Source organism: Citrus clementina, unplaced genomic scaffold (assembly GCF_000493195.1).
Source record: "Citrus clementina cultivar Clemenules unplaced genomic scaffold, Citrus_clementina_v1.0 scaffold_9, whole genome shotgun sequence".
Lineage (NCBI taxonomy): Eukaryota > Viridiplantae > Streptophyta > Magnoliopsida > Sapindales > Rutaceae > Citrus > Citrus x clementina.
This window is the reverse complement of record NW_006261964.1, coordinates 16,439,538-16,457,416: the sequence shown is the minus strand read 5'-3', so window position 1 is coordinate 16,457,416 and position 17,879 is coordinate 16,439,538. Positions and strand designations below refer to the sequence as shown.

The 17,879-nt window shown below is 37.2% G+C and overlaps 1 non-coding gene across 1 annotated transcript; it reads left to right on the top strand.

Annotated features, from left to right (window-relative positions):
• The first annotated feature begins 14,724 nt into the window (after positions 1-14,724).
• LOC112101601 lies at positions 14,725-14,832 on the top strand. The gene has a single exon (XR_002907629.1). It is a non-coding gene; the product is annotated as a small nucleolar RNA R71 (small nucleolar RNA).
• Positions 14,833-17,879: the final 3,047 nt, after the last annotated feature.

The window sequence follows — 17,879 nt, the reverse complement described above, 5'->3', positions numbered from 1 at the left end:
TAAGCACGTTCTCCATAATACCACGAGGTATTTTCGTGGACCGATCTGCAAGTTGTAACATCACTGGAGTTTGGTGTAATTCTCCTAGTCCAAATTTCACGAAAACTGAGTAAGGTAACAGATTTACACTAACTCCTAAATCCAACAAAGCATTCTCAATTGTGTGGTTCCTTATACTAACATTTTCTATTAAAAATGCTTTCTTTTGAACTTGAATGTTTCTCTTTTTAGTACAAAGGTCTTTAAGAAACTTGGCATAAGATGGAACTTCTTTTATAGCATCAAGTAAAGGGATGTTGACACTTACCTGTTTGAAGATTTCAAGAATCTCACCTATGGATTTTTCCTTCTTTCCTTTAGCTAATCTCTGAGGAAAAGTAGCTTTGGGAACGTATTCTCGTGGGTTAGTTTCTTCTTTCTCCTCCGGTGGTGAGTCCTCAACACTCACAGGTATAATTTGATTTGTTTTTGTCACCGGCATCTCCACTTTGTTGTCGACTTCTTTTCCTTTTCGCAAGGTCATGACTGCTTTGACCTCTCCATGCTACTGTGGTGAATTGGTACTTGCTTCATGTACTCCTTTAGGATTAGGCACTGGTTGACTTGGAAATTAACCTTTCTCAACAGTCATTGACAAGGTCTGAACCGAAGAAGTAAGTTGTCCCACCATCTTCTCAAGGCTTGAAACTGATTAGGCTTGTGAGTTGAAACCTACTCTCATCTCATTTCATATTTCATCAATGGTGCGGTTCTGTTGCTCGATCGTGGAGTGAGTAATATTCTTGAAATTCTGAAGTGAACCCTCCCATGGTCTGGGTTGAGAGTAGTTTTGGTTCTGATTGAATGGTTTAAATGGGGGTTGAGAGGCTTGAGAAATTTGAGGAATTGGTTGCTGCTGGTCCATTCTATTGGAATCCTTGAGACTATGAAAAATTGGGGTGGTCTCTCCATCCAGGGTTATATGTGTTGGAGTATGGGTTGTAATTTGATGGTTTTCTCATTACTCTTATGGCATTGGCTTGATCTAGATATGAGTCATGGTCATGTGGTTCTGTTGATTTAGTAGTTATCAATGATGCTATTTGTCGGGAAAGACCTTCAACCATCTCTTTGACTTCTTTGATTCCCGAAGTTCACTCGACAACGTGAACCTCATTGACTCCCTTAATTCTCATAGTATTCCTGAGTGATCGACTCCGTTGTTGGGAATTATTCGCTTGTCGTTGAAAGAATTCTCAAATCTCTGATGCTCTTTTTGACATTAACTTTCCTCCACTTGTTGCCATTAGTCATTCTTGCACATTCGGCAATAATCCCTCCAAAAAGTATTGGCATTGGTGTCATTTCTCGTACCCATGATGTGGACACTTCAGGAGTAGCCCATTGAATCGCTCCCATGTTTCGAAAAACTGCTTGTCATCTCTCTGGGTAAACTCTGAAATTTCCATGCGAATAGCATTGGTTTTATGCACAGGGAAGTATTTATTCAAAAATTTCGTTACCATTTCTTCCCATGATGTAATGCTATTAGCAGGCAATGTATTGAGCCATGAACGAGCTCTATCCTTTAAAGAAAATGGGAACAGTCTAAGTTTAACATCATCATCTGAAAAATTCTCATATCTAAATGTTTGACAAACAGCATGAAAATCATTCAAATGATTATATGGGTCCTCATTTTCTAGGCCATAGAATGTTGGGAGACAATTTAGCACACTAGGTTTTAGTTCAAAACTCCTAGCAGCTACATTTGGGTATCTTATGCATGATGTGCTCAAATTACCTAAGGGACTAAAGTAGTCCTTAAATGGCCTCTCATGTGGTGGTGCTTGTTGTTGCAAATCCATTTTATTTTTAACGTGTTTGTGTGTGCGCAGTATTTTTTCTAATTCAAGGTTTATAGGCTCAAGATTAGGTAATAATGACCTTCGACCATGCATGCAAAGAACATAAATAAATGGGAACAAAACAAATAAAAATAAAGAATAAGGAAAAATTACGGTACTAACATTATCACGTTGTTAAAACCTTTATATAAAAACACTAAAACAAATACATGAAATAAATTAACTAAAAATAAATTAATAAGATAAACAAAAATTGCAAAGAAAAATAACTTGAAAATTAAATTACAAAACTTTAAAGAAGAGAAAAAGAAAAGAAATTATTGCCTCTAAATGCAGATTCATTTTTTTCTTTTTTTTAATAAAAAAATACAAGAAAACAAATAAAAGAAATTATTCACAAAAATTAAATCTAGGAATTAAAATAACTTACCTCCCTAGCAACGGCGCCAAAAACTTGTTGTGTAAATTTTATTGAACTCGCAAGTGCACGAATCTATTATAGAATAGATCAATGGTGACGAGTGTCGATCCCACGTGGAGGTGGATTTTAACTGTGTAGAATTAATTTTCTATGAAGATGGTTGGATTTGTGGTGAAAGTGACTTAGATTATTCTAAAATTGGAATTGAAATGACGATAATAAATTGAAGATAAATCTATTGAAATGACGTACTTGGGTATTTGGATCCGTATCAACATGCACCATGGGCTAAATATTCCATATTAATGCCAATAAAATCATGAGGGGGGTTTCCACACCTTATGAACCACGCTCTAATCAATATAGTGCTAAGGGCTTATCGTGCCAATAATAATAACCTTGTACTAGGGAGTCGGTGAAACCAGGGTGGTATCTAGATAAGATTATTATTATTTATCGACAAGAAGTCAAAACATCCACAAAAACTAGAGGGGAAGAGAAAATAAATTTACCAAATAAAGCCCATGACACATGTTGAGACTTCACCTTCAACCCAAACTTGAAAGAAAGTTAGCTACTCATAATTGAACTAGGGGCAAAATGAAAATTTATTAAAATACGTAGAAAATACAAGATGGAGAAGGAATTACAGAAAATAGAGGCCAAAAATGGATTCAGAGATGCCAAATTAGGGGCTTTTTATAGATACATTGAGTAAATCATAGTCATCATATTAAAAACAGTTTCGACGCTCAGGATTGCGCCACGTCATCAGTCAATAGTACACGGTTTGACCACGCAGTTTGAACAGTGACACGGTTTGACCCAACTTGAACAGTAACGCGGTTTGGTTGAAAATAATTCTATGTATATGCATGTACCGTACGCGCAATATTTGGTCCACTAACATGCTGCCATGTCACCAATCAATAGTGTATAAGAACTTTAGTCCAACAGGATTGTGACACCTCATCATTCAATGCCACATTATCGGTCAATGCCACGTCATCGATCCATCTATGTGAACAGTGTCATGAACTGTAACGTAGACAGTACCGTACATGTGAACAGTGTCATTTTTCCTTTTATGCTCCTACTAAGGTTTTCGACCGTCCTGAGTTCAAAGCGATGTCTGTTTTGTTGTCTGACCTCTCGTTCATTGTGAAATGACCATAATGCCCCTAAAATATATAAAATAATTAATTAAAATAAAACACACGTAATTAAATCACAAGAAACTTAAATACATAAAAGTAAGGGTATTGTAAGACTTGAAATGTAAAATGACGATTTTCTCCTTTATAAATATACATTTTTTTAACACTCAACAATGAGCTTTCGCTTCTTTGATTGTGCCAGCAAATCGCACTGCCATTGTCCACTATACCAAGCCGTGAGCCTTCGTTTTGATTGCGCTGGTTGCCACCAAGCACACTAGATCCATGGTCGCGCCAAGTAGCCATGTCCGCAACCTTTCTCTACTGCCGAAATGGCATTTTCTGATGAAGCCATTTACAGGTGATGTTAATAATTTGTGAAAGTTAACCCATTTTTTTAAGGCTTGGGATTGGTTTTATTGACCTGAGGGATGTTGTAAAGTCGTTTGAATTAGTGAAAAGGATGAGAAGTTAAAGAATTGTGATTTTTATTGTTCTCTTAATTTGTTGAAATGATTGTTCAATTTTGTGTGTTCAAATTGGAGATATAAATTTTCCGTGATTGTAATGAAATTTGCAGCGGTTAATTCTAACTTTAGTTATCAAATCCAGGATGTGATTTAAAAAAGAAAATTACAATTCTCTCTACAACCTAAATAATACGACCCGAATTCGATCTGATCCATTCTTAACCCGATTTTTTTATCCGAACCGAGCATATTCAAATCGGATCACATATTCGGGTTGAGTTCGGATGACATTTTTTTCAATCCGACCAACCCGAAATCCGATCGGGTTGACCCGAACTCAATTCGAATCTGATTTTGCCCACCACTAATTAAATGGTTTTAACCCACTTACTTTTATACTGATGAGATATAGTTTTTTTAAAAGATTCTGCTCTCCTCCATCTCTGAGCATAAAAAACTCATATAGAGGATATCTATTGGAAAGTCATTGTTCTCTAGTGGATTTTCTTAATTCTGTCTCAACTAATGGTGCATATGGTTTTGAAAGTGCTTAATTAGTTTTGTTGGATTGCCAATATTATTCTTTTTAACTCCTTAATGATCATCATAAACTATACGTGGAGAAACTAAAGTTGAAATAATAAGAATATCTAGAGATGACTAAGATTCATCACTCTTCTCTTCATCACCAACTATTTTATCTTTAATTAACATAATATCTCTACTTCTTAGTTTTCTTGCTACTGGATCCCATAATCCATACCCAAATTCTTTATGTCCATAGCTTAAATAAATGCGTTCTTTGGTTTTATTATCAAGTTTCGATCTCTTTTTTTTAGGGATGTGAGCATAAGCTCTGACTAAACACTCTTAAGTGCTTATAAAAAACATCATAGTCCAAACTCTTTAAAGTTAATTAAATTAACTACAGTGTGCATAGTTTCTGCCAAAAATGATTTTGAAAACTTGGCATCAGAAAGCATACACTTAATCTTTTCTTTGATTTTTCTATTCATCTTTTCTATAACACTATTATGCTGAGGGGTTTTTAGTATAGTCTTCTCAAATCTCTCCACCACTACAATTGTGTCAAGCCTTATACCCCAGTCATTTAATTGAATTACTCAATATGCATCAAAGGATCATTTTTCCTCAAGGTCACGAAAATGAAAATCTCTTAAAATTATTATGCCTAAAAGTTCCACTAAGAGCTGGGAGCTTACCATCAAATATTAATCTCCAATTTGGCGCCCTTACGCGTCCTTGCATTTTTTTGATAATTTCTGCCAACCTTCGCATCTTTCCTTCTAGTTCCCTAGTGCCATTAGGGTTCTATGCGGCTATCTTTTGTGCTCACATTCCACATCTTGTAAGTGTTGCCTCAGTTCCCTTTCTTAGATATTTACCCTTCTCTTGGCATTTTATAAGTCCAGCTCACTATGAAGTTAACCCCCTTCCCTTCGTGGTACTATATTATCATTTTCTAGTGTCATTACAGTCCACCTTCTGTTGTTGGCTTCTAGTAGGTTTTGATTCTCCTTATAATTCCTTATGCTAGATTTTTTTTGCTTATCCCTTAATTCATGCAACATTATTGTAAGACTTTCCATGCGCTTTTTTGTTCGCTCTATCCTATGGCCTACCACCTAATCTCTAGCTTCATTCGTGATCTCTCACAAAGTGGCAGTTTCATTTACTTTTACTCTCGTTCTTTGGATGTTGTTGCCTCTAGTGTTCATATTTGTTTTGTCTTTGTTTCTTTATCTACTACAGCATTCTCAAGCAAAATAGCTTTTTGTTTCATCCCGACCAACGGCACTAAAATGTTGGTGTACAAATCTGGTCAAATTGTATAGTGACCAGTGTTGATTGATTTGTATAATCAATTATTATCAATGCCAATGTGCAAGTATACACAACAAGTAATAAAGTGATGAGTGTTTAAGATCGTCTCCATAGGGATTGATGTTACTCAAAATGTTAAAGCAATCACAATAATGCACGTCAACTAAAGACCGAAACAAACAATTGCCAAATAATTATATCGTAAATAATAATTGTGAGAGATGGGAATTAAACCAATATCGAAATAAAATAAAATTAATTAAATGTGTCCAAGGTTCAATTGAGAATATAGTAGTTGAATGATCAAACTCTCCTAATGGGGTGACTGTTGATTACCGAATTAGCACTGGTTGTTATGATAAGTGCTGCAGCACTGGGTAGAACAAATCTGTATCCACAGCTATCGTATGTTGGAAATCTCATACCTTTAAATCTACTAACAATGAACAGTTGCTCATAAATTTAATGTATGGCTTTATGATCTTTAATCTCTCTACCCTACAAGGTGAACACCTATGTCTAGGATATCACAAATCTTAATTTCAAGCATTGCCCTTATGGGATTTAAGATAACCTAATCCAGGAAACTCAATTTAAGAACAAGTAATACTCTAATAATGTCCGCTAAGACATGCCATTTTGCTGCTCTATCTTAACTGAAACTATTAAATGGGTGGTCAACCGAAATAACAATTATATCATAAAAACTATTAGAGTATAATGCTACAGCATTATCAGAACATCATATAAGAACAGTCAAGAACCCATTGGATTATTTGTCACTCAACTACAAGTAAATTCAGTTCATATTCTGAATGAGAAAAATAAACATAAAAATACTGATCGCAGAATACATCCAATCAATCAAAAGAAGAAAGATAATATGAGTTAAGCACGATGAAAGTCTAAGGATCCTCCTCGGTGCTTCAATGATGTTGAATAGCCCTTCTTAATCTTGATCTTCTTCTTGCCTTTTTAATTGTTTTTTAATGTTAATTCCACCGCCGCTTCCATGTGGTGCATGCCTCCTTTATATATTTCCAAATTAGGTTTTCCAAACCAACGCCCATGCACGTGCCTGTGTTTTAATTTGGAAACATGCAGATTGTAATTTAATTGCTAAGTTTTATTTCAGCAACTTAAGCCATTGGAGCAGAGTTTTATTTCATAAATATCACAGTCAATCAACATGCTTCTCCCTTCAAATCTTAAGACATTTTCTATTCTTTTGGTTTTGCTCTAGCAGTCTCATACAACTCAATCACGGGCCAAGTGTTGGGACAAAATTTCACTTTTATCTATAACTATCTCTACTTGGCATTCTCATAAATACTTAATAGCACTCAATTTATCTTCATTAGGTTTTTAAATCCATACACAAATAACAGATAATAGAGCTTCACACAACACAAACATAAACACATACATAAAACACATGCATTCGAAAACAACCCCCCCAAACTTGAGAGATATTGTGTCCTCACAAGCAAACAAAATACAAACACACAAATGGACAAACAAATCTTTTTTTTTTTTAACAAGAAGGAAACTAGTGAGAGAAAAGTACTCCCCTGTGGTGGGGACTGCAGCCCATGATGTGATGTTATCAGAGTTTCTTGGATGCACTGTACAGCTTATCCTTTGGTGAAGCCTTTGGGGAGGTAGCTGGCAATGTCTTTTTCTTTTTCACTGCAGGGATGGTGAGAAGAGTTGCAGCTGGGGTTGCTGTAGCAGTGCCCGCAGATGTACTGCATTTTCATTTGCTGGGTTATCTTGGACTGGTGCGGATAGGCTGGCTAGGACTTGGCTGTGGAGTCTTTTGAGTCAATGCGTCAGCTGCCTGGCCCTCAGCTGTGATGGAAGCTATTACCTCAAGTAGTTACTTGGCTTGCTTAGATGTAGGCCTGGCTCTAGCTGCTGCAGCAACTAACTCAGCATCAACTTGCTCCATTTCATCGTCAGAGGCTGAAAGTATTGCCATTTTTGTTTTACCCTTGGACTTTCTTTTGCCTACAAAGACTGGAATAAGAGGTTTCACGTCAAGGTCTTCCTCCTCATCTTCTTGAATAATGTGCTGCTTCATAGTTTTGGACTAGGTGGGGATGGGTGGTTCCTCACGTTCATGCTCTGAATTATCCTCTACCTCTGAGGGTGAGCTATCTGTCTCAGATTTGTCACCTTCATCCTCAGGTGGGTCAGATGGTTCAGCATCTTTTAAGTCAACTTCTGCTGGTGGTTCAGTTGCAGCTTGCTCTGCTGGTTCATCTGAAGCAGTGGCTTCTTCACTGGTTTCTGCTGGAGCACCTGTGGTGCTGGTGTCAAAATTGTATTGCTGAAGCAGAGAAGCAGGGAAGTTCCGATGATTGCATTTCATGTACTCAGTAAATTTGTATAGTTGTCTATCCAGGTGCTGTAGATAGCTTCAAAACCGACCATTTTCCCTCTACTGAGCTTTCACACATTGATTGATACTGGTGCTGAGTGCTTGGATGGTCTGTTCTAAACCAAGAGTTCGTCGTGCTCCTGTTACAGCAACTGGTTCAGTGGTTGTTCCAGCACTCTCGCCAGCAACTCTTTCAATTGTTTGTGCCGTAAAGGCACCCTCATTCTTGACATGATCATCGCTGGCTTCAAGACGAACACCTGAAACTACACAAATGCTGGTGACAAGTGAAGGAAATAGCAAAGCAGCAGTTCGATGAGTTTTGGTTGCACATTCTCAGATTTCTTTGGCAATAATGCTACCCACATCTATGGGGAGCCCTCTAACAAGAACATATAGCAAAACCAATCTTTCTTGTGAAACCGTAGTAGTGTGAGTGGTGGGCATAAGTCTATATTTCAAAAATTTCACCCACACCTTAGCAATAGGTTTCAAATCTATCCTGTTAACTACACACCCTTCCTCGTTAACCCATGATGCCCCTTCGATGGTAAGAGTTGTGAAAATGGTGGTTCACTTTTTTGGGGTTAACTTATCATGCAATTTAGCATACTCGCAAGTAATCTCAGTAGGTAAGTTATAAAAAGCATTGATAACACGAGAGTCCAATGGAACAAATGTATTTCTTACCCAGATGTTGTGCTGATCAGGGCTTACCAAATTGGCATAAAATTCTTTTACCACTAGCAGTACAGGATTGCGAGGGTGTTTGCAAAACTCTAGCCATCCTCGCTTTGCTGCAGCATTATGAATTGTTTTCACAATTCCAGTGAGTTGGTCTGGAAATTGAAACATTTTTTCTTCTAGAATCCTGCGTGGCTCTATGAATTCTTCGTATTTTTCTTCGGCATGGTAACTCTAGAATCGTAATGGATCTTTGAGGTGGCTCGCTGTTTTCTTATATCGCGGCATTGCTGTAGCAGTAACAAAGTTAGGTTACTGTTCCTGAGAGCCAAAAGAGAAGAAGTGTTAAAGAATTATGAGAGTTGGACTTGCGAAGGAGATGGAGAATAGTGGCGTGGACACTAAGCACAGTGACTCCTTTTTATAGTGGACTGTAATTTGAAGATAACTACAGTAATTAGAGATAATTGAGGGAATAAAATATTTGAATTAAATGTGCATATCCCAAAATTATCGGTCATTGAAATTAAAGCTGTGATTTCGGAGATTTGTTTCCGCAATTTCTATCCATATCCGAGCGTCCATCTGTCACGATTTCATCTCCAACGGTAAGTGAAGGCTTCAACCTTTAATTTACTGTAACGGGAAAATTTGTTGCTACAGCCCCCATTTGCTCATTCCAACAACGGGTACAGAATCCATACCAAAGCGTCTGACACGTGGTTGTCGTCCTCTGAATTCTGCCACCAGATACTTGCACTTGTCAATATGAAATTCAATTGTCACATTTATTTCAAACTAAAATTAAGCCTAAAATTATTAAGATAAGGTAGATTAAAGTAAATCGAAAAGAAGGATGCAATAATGTAAAAGGATAAAAATAAATGGTTAACATGGCAAAACAAGATTAAATAAAATGGTAAAGAGGAATAGCTGTCCATAAAACTAAAAGATATCGAAATTGGTTTGATGTGGCTGCTTCCTCAATGGGCTGCCTCCCATGAAGCACTTGATTTAAGGTCCTTCAATCTGACTTTCTGTCTTTGCTCAATAGTGGGGTTCTTGAAGGGATAACACCTCATTTGACCCTTCTGCTGTTGGGTGTATGTAATGCTTAACCATGTGCCCATTAACCTTGAATTCGTGACCCGTTTGTTCATCTAAAAGATCAACAGCTCCATAAGGGTAAGATTTCAATAGCTTAAACGAGCCAGACCATCGTGACTTGAGCTTTCCCGGAAACAACCTTAGTCTTGTATTGTGGAGCAACACTAATTGACCAGGGATGAACTTCATGTGTTGAATATGCTTGTCATGCCAATGTTTTGTTCTCTCTTTATAATTTTTTGCATTTTCATAAGAAAATAACCTTAACTCATCAAGCTCACAAAGTTGAAGCGTCCTTTGTTCTGCTGCAGCATGCATGTCCCAATTTAGTTTCTTCAGTGCCCAGTGTGCTTTATGCTCTAGTTCTAGGGGCAAATGACAAGCCTTGCTATAAACAATTCGGTAAGGAGACATGTCGAGTGGGGTTTTGTATGCTGTTCTGTAGGCCCATAAAGAGTCATGCAAATGTAAAGACCAGTCTTTCCTTGTTGGGTTCACTACTTTTTCTAAGATCTTTTTAATCTCTCTGTTGGACACTTCAGCCTGACCATTGGATTGTGGGTGATATGCTATTGCTATCTTGTGTCTGACTCCATATTTCATCATTGTTGCAGCAAAGATTTTGTTGCAAAAATGTGCACCTTCATCATTAATAATTGCTCTAGGAGTACCAAACCTAGACAAAACATTTTTTTAAAGAAATGTCACCACGGTTTTAGCATCATTGGTAGGTAATGTTGTAGCTTCCACCCACTTGGAGACATAGTCTACAGCAACAAAGATATATAAGTTTCCAAATGATGGGGGAAAATGTCCCATGAAATCTATTCCCCAAACATCAAAAACTTTTACTTCCAGTATGTTAGTTAATGGCATCTCATGTCTGCTGGTTATGTTCCCTATCCTTTGACACCTGTCACAACATTTAACAAATTCATAAGCATCTTTAAAAATAGTGGGCCAATAATAACCTGATTGCATAACTTTGGCAGCTGTTCTATGACCACCAAAATGTCCTCCATATGCTGCAGCATGACATGACTCCAGTATATGAGGTATTTCTTCTGCTGCAACACATCGTCTTATTACTTGATCTGAGCATAACTTATATAAATGTGGGTCATCCCACTAGTAGCTTCTAACATCATGAAGAAATTTCTTTTTCTCTTGAAACTTCAGCTCAGGTGGTAGTAACCCACTTACTAGATAGTTAGCAAAGTCTGCATACCATGGAGATTCTGACTACTGCAATATCTGTGCTTGCTATACTGCCAACAGCTGTTCATCAGGAAAAGTTTCAATGATGCCTTTCCTTGTCAATGTACTAGTGTCTGCTTCCAACCGTGACAAGTGGTCTACTACTTAATTCTCAGTCCCCTTTCTATCTGTAACTTCCAGATCAAATTCTTGAAGCAATAAGATCCATCTTATTAGTCTTGGTTTGGCATCCTTCTTTGAAATTAAATATTTGATGGCTGCATGGTCTGTGTAAACAGTTACTTTAGTACCTACCAGGTAAGCTCTGAATTTTTCAAAAGCAAAAACTACTGCCAGCAACTCCTTCTCTGTAGTGGTGTAGTTGATCTGAGTTAGAGTAAGAGTTTTGCTTGCATAATATATGGAATAAAAAACATTATCCTTTCTTTGCCCTAATATTGCTCCCACAGAATGATCACTAGCATCACACATCAATTCAAATGGTAAATTCCAATCTGGAGATATAACTACTGGAGCAGTGATCAAGGCTTTCTTTAATTCTCCAAATGCTTGAAGGCATTCTTTGTCAAAGTGAAATGGTTTATCATGCTCCAGCAATGAACATAGAGGCTTGGCTACTCTGGAAAAATCCTTGATGAACCTTCTGTAGAATCCAGCATGACCCAGAAAACTTCTAATACCCTTTACTGAGGTTGGGGGTGGCAGTTTATCTATTACCTCTATCTTGGCTTTATCTACCTCAATACCATCCTTGGATATCTTGTGACCCAGCACTATTCCTTCTTGCACCATGAAATGGCACTTCTCCCAATTAAGTACTAAGTTGGTCATCTCACATCTTTTAAGAACTTTTTTCAAGTTGTGTAAACAATTACCATATGTCTCTCCAAAAATTGAAAAATCATCCATGAAAATTTCCAAGGTCTGCTCTACCATATCAGAAAATATAGACACCATGCATCTCTGAAAAGTTGCTAGAGCATTGCATAGCCCAAATGGCATTCTTCTGAAGGCAAATGTTCCATAAGGACAAGTAAATGTAGTCTTCTCTTGATCCTCTGGTGCTATAGCAATCTGGTTGTAGCCTGAATACCCATCTAAGAAACAGTAGTATTTTTTTCCAGCAAGTCTGTCCAGCATCTGATCTATGAATGGAAGTGGGAAATGGTCTTTCCTTGTTGCTTTGTTGAGCTTCCTGTAATCCATACACACTCTCCATCCAGTCACTATTCTTGGAGGAATAAGTTCATTCTTCTCATTAGCCATTACTGTTATCCCTCCTTTCTTTGGAACACACTGAACTGGGCTTACTCATGAACTGTCTGATATTAGGTATATGATTCCAGCATCTAACCATTTGATGATTTTCTTCTTCACCTCTTCTTTCATAATAGGATTCAGCCTTCTCTAGTGCTTCACCAAATTGCTGGAACAGTCTTCTAAAAGGATCTTATGCATACATATTGATGGGCTGATACCCTTTATATCTGCCATGGTCCATCCAATTGCTCTTCTATATTTTCCCAGCAAATCTACTAGGCTTTGTTCTTGACCTGCATCCAAAGTAGAAGAAATGATTATAGGGAGTGTGTTGTTTTGACCAAGATAAGCATACTTTAAATGTGAAGGTAACAGTTTTAATTCAAAACTATGGGGTAATTCAATAGATGGCAAAGTTGTTTTTACTTCCCTGTCTGAAAGATTCAGGTGTTCAATAACCTTGTTGTGCCCATTAGATTGCAGTTTGTCCATCTAATCTGTTTGAATTGCTGCAACATCTTCCTCTTCAACCTCCTCAAAGGTGGTGACTTTGTTAAGTATATTACTATAGCATCTGTCCAGTCTGTTTGCTACAACAAGATCCACTACACTTAGGAAATTACAATTTTCTATTTCATCAAGGTTTCTCATAGCCTCTAGTACATTGAATGTGACTTGCTGATCATTCACTCTCATGGTCAGCTCTCATTTCTACACATCTATCAAAGTCTTTCCAGTTGCTAGAAAAGGTCTGCCAAGTATAATGGGTACCTCTTTGTCAGCTTCAAAGTCCAGCACAATTAAATCCACTGGAAAAATGAATTTGTCAACCTTCACCAGTACATCCTCTATCTTTCTTTCAGGATATGCATGGGATCTGTCAGCTAATTGCAGAGTGACAGTTGTTGGTCTGCCCTCCCCTACTCCAAGCTGCTTAAATACAGATAATGGCATCAAGTTGATACTAGCTCCCAAATCACAAAGTGCTCTGCCAGCATACTTATTCCCTATAGAGCAGGGTATTGTAAAACTCCCTGGATCTTTCAATTTTGTGGGAATTTTACTCTGAAGCATATGGCTGCCTTCCTGTGTTAGAGCAACAGTTTCAAACTCTCCCAGCCTTCTTTTTCGTGCCAAGATATCTTTTAAAAATTTTACATAATTTGGCATTTGCTCCAAAGCTTCCACAAAAAGTATGTTTATGTGCAGTTGCTTCAACACTTCTAGGAATTTGCTGAACTATTTGTCTTGTTTTTGTTTATGGAACCTTTGAGGGAAGGGTGGTGGATGTTTAAACTGCTTGTTAGATTCAGAAGGTACCAAACTCTGTTTGTTTAAGTTAGTGCAGGTTGTGGCTACTAGTGTTGTAACTTCTTTTTCAGCAAGATCTGGTTGATTTTCTTTTGCAGTTGCTGTAGCTGGGTCCCTTGCATCAGTGTCTTGATGGGGAGTCTGCTGTAACATGCTTCCCTTTTAAGTTGGTTTTTGAGCTGAAATGCCTTCCATCCCATTTTTGGTCACCTCAACTGGGATATCAACATGCTTTCCAGATCTCAGACTAATCACTTTACAGTGTTCTTTGCTCTCTCTCCTATGATCTTCTGTGTTGTTAGGTAAGCTTCCTTGAGTTCTGCTGCTCATTGTTGTAGCTAATTGTCCCATTTGGTTCTCAAGGTTTCTCAAGGACACAGCTTGACTCTGCACAATTGCTTCATTCTTTACAATGTACTTCTTGATTAATACTTCCAATGAAGTGATTGGATCCTAACTGATATGCTTTTGCCCTTGACTTTGTTGATGAAAACCAGGTGGTTGTGGTTGTGTGTTTCTACTTAGTCCATTCAATGCTGGAGCATTTCGATTCTGATTGCTCCATGAGAAATTTGGGTGTTATTTCCAGCCTGGATTGTAATTATTTGAATATGGGTTGTTCTGAGGTTGTCGATTAAAGTTACCCACATAATTTACTGAGGCTGGATTTCCAGGACAATTATCAAAATCATGATCTTCACCACAATAAACACAAAAAAGTTCAGTAACTTGCTTTACTGTTGTTGGAGCAGCTGTCATGGCTTTTACCATGTTAGTCAATGAAGTTACTTGAGCTGATAAGGCTGTAATTGCATCAATACTATGTACCCCTGCTGATCCTCTTGCTACTGGTTGCCTAGCTAAAGGCCACTGGTAGTTATTATTGGCAATTCTCTCCAAAATCTCATAAGCTTCAGTATAGGATTTGGATAATAGAGCTCCATTTGCTGAAGCATCCACCATTAACCTTGTACTCGGATTCAACCCATTGTAGAAAGTTTCCAATTGAATGCAACAAGGAATACCATGATGAGGACACCTTCTGAGCAATTCCTTGAACCTTTCCCAAGCCTCGTACAAACTTTCATCTTCAATTTGATGGAATGAGGTAATCTCATTCCGTAAATTCGCATTCTTTGTCGGTGAGAAATATTTCATTAGGAATTTATCAGCCAATTCATTACATGTAGTGATGGAATCAGATGGTAATGAATTTAACCATGCTCTTGCTCGATCCCTTAAGGAATAAGGAAAAAGCCTCAGCCTTAAGGCATCTTGCGTTGCTCCAGCAATTTTGAAAGTATCATTTACTTCCAAGAACAATTTAAGATGGAGATGAGGATCTTCATTTGGCAGTCCATTGAATTGCCCAATTGTATGCAACATTTAAAACATCACTGGTTTTAACTCAAAGTTTGCAACATCTACTTCAGGTCTGATGATGCCAGGATGGACAACTTGAGGAGTTAGCACAGCATAATCTCGTATAGCTCGGTCCCTGTCGTCTGCCATGTAAATAATATTGTTATTTCCTGGCTGTCTCCCGTTAGCACATTCATTCTGCTTTTCTTGAATGTTTGCTGGTTGTAAAGGTCTGTGAGGGTTCAAATTTCCCTCATCTTGCAAGTTATTCATGCCTGAAGCAGTCTTTGAATTTCTTTGTTCTCTTCGCAATCTCCTGATAGTCCTTTCACAATCGAATTCAATCTCACAATCGAATTGGAATACCTCAGATTTATTTTTGTGCATGCACATATTGATCTGCCAATCAATAGAATGAATTGAGTTAAGTATGGTGCTATCGCAATTCACTTCACACTCCAAAAATAAACAATCAATCCCCAGCAACGGCGCCAAAAACTTGTTGATTGATTTGTATAATCAATTATTATCAATGCCAATGTGCAAGTATACATAACAAGTAATAAAGTGATGAGTGTTCAAGATCGTCTCCACAGGGATTGATGTTACTCAAAATGTTAAAGCAATTACAATAATGCACGTCAACTAAAGACCGAAACAAACAATTGCCAAATAATTCTATCGTAAATAATAATTGTGAGAGATGGGAATTAAACCAATATCGAAATAAAATAAAATTAATTAAATGTGTCCAAGGTTCAATTGAGAATATAGTAGTTGAATGATCAAACTCTCCTAATGGGGTGACTGTTGATTACCGAATTAGCACTGGTTGTTATGATAAGTGCTGCAGCACTGGGTAGAACAAATCTGTATCCACAGCTATCGTATGTTGGAAATCTCATACCTTTAAATCTACTAACAATGAACAGTTGCTCATAAATTTAATGTATGGCTTTATGATCTTTAATCTCTCTACCCTACAAGGTGAACACCTATGTCTAGGATATCACAAATCTTAATTTCAAGCATTGCCCTTATGGGATTTAAGATAACCTAATCCAGGAAACTCAATTTAAGAACAAGTAATACTCTAATAATGTCCGCTAAGACATGCCATTTTGCTGCTCTATCTTAACTGAAACTATTAAATGGGTGGTCAACCGAAATAACAATTATATCATAAAAACTATTAGAGTATAATGCTACAGCATTATCAGAACATCATATAAGAACAGTCAAGAACCCATTGGATTATTTGTCACTCAACTACAAGTAAATTCAGTTCATATTCTGAATGAGAAAAATAAACATAAAAATACTGATCGCAGAATACATCCAATCAATCAAAGGAAGAAAGATAATATGAGTTGAGCACGATGAAAGTCTAAGGATCCTCTTCGGTGCTTCAATGATGCTGAATAGCCCTCCTTAATCTTGATCTTCTTCTTGCCTTTTTAATTATTTTTTAATGTTAATTCCACCGCCGCTTCCATGTGGTGCATGCCTCCTTTATATATTTCCAAATTAGGTTTTCCAAACCAACGCCCATGCGCGTGCCCGTGTTTTAATTAGAAAACATGCAGATTGTAATTTAATTGCTGACCCGCGCCTATATTTTCTCCCGCGTTTCTCCCAGATTGCTGCAGCATTGGTTGCTCTAACATCCGCAATAGCACTTGTGTCATTTCCGATTGTGCTTTCCTTCTTTTGTGATCATCTTCTTTCCCCCTCTTTCTCATCTAATGTCTCCGCATCCTTTTATGAATTTAAAACCTACAAATTAAAACCGGTTTTTAGCACAAATTACTATGATTCAAGCAAAACTTATTAAGACTCAACTAAAATGAATGTTTATGCAAAAGTTCACCAAAATGTAATCAAAATACATTATTTGCTTTCTAAATGGCCTTTATTCAAGTCTAGAATAGATGTAATAACTCTCATTTCCTAGAGTTATCAACCAGATGGCCGCGCCAACACTTAAATTTGTTTTAGCTGGAGAGATAATTTTGACTTACATCTTTTTGCTTAAGTGGATATGAACGACCACGAGCACTTTTTCAAAAGATTGCTGCACTCGTAGAAAGCAATTAAGAGACACTAGAGATTTTTATGGCGTTAATGTTTTAGCATTTACCCTCCGATGCTCAAGTCAGTTTTCTGGTTTTCTGAAAAAATTTATACCACAATTGCGTGGTTTAGTTACTACTACCTTAATTAGAAAATCTTTTTAGAAAATCAAAAAGAAAAAAATCTCTAAGAGTATCAACCTTAGTATAGTGATAAAGAGAGAAAAATACAATTACTTGGTCTGAATTTTTAGAGGTTTTTGTTAAAAAAAAAAGAAAGAATTTCACACGCTTGGATTGCCAAATGATTGTTAGTGAATCAAGTTTGCATCCTGATTTTCTTAACGTAATCTACAAGTTGACCTCTGACGGAGTCTTTTAGTTTATTTAGCCTAGGTCTCTTCTCGCGAGACGCTTAAATGGCCGCACTTGTCCAACCATCTACATGCATCCTTGCAACTCAATGAAATCACCATCAAGGAGGTTATCTAGTATTTCATATAAAGGGAACCCCGATTTGTGTGCAGGCGCATCTAATTATGCTTCTTTGTTTTGTCCGTTAGACACATTAATTTCCCAGTCTTTATTGTGGCATGGCAAGAATATTTGATAAGGAAAGGATCAATTGTCAAACTAGTGATTATCAAGTTATTCAAGGAGAAAATCTTGCAGTTTGTAAAGCATTATCAAGGAGATCCAAAGATCCAAAGAATCCAAGATATTAGTTACAAATCAAAAGCCT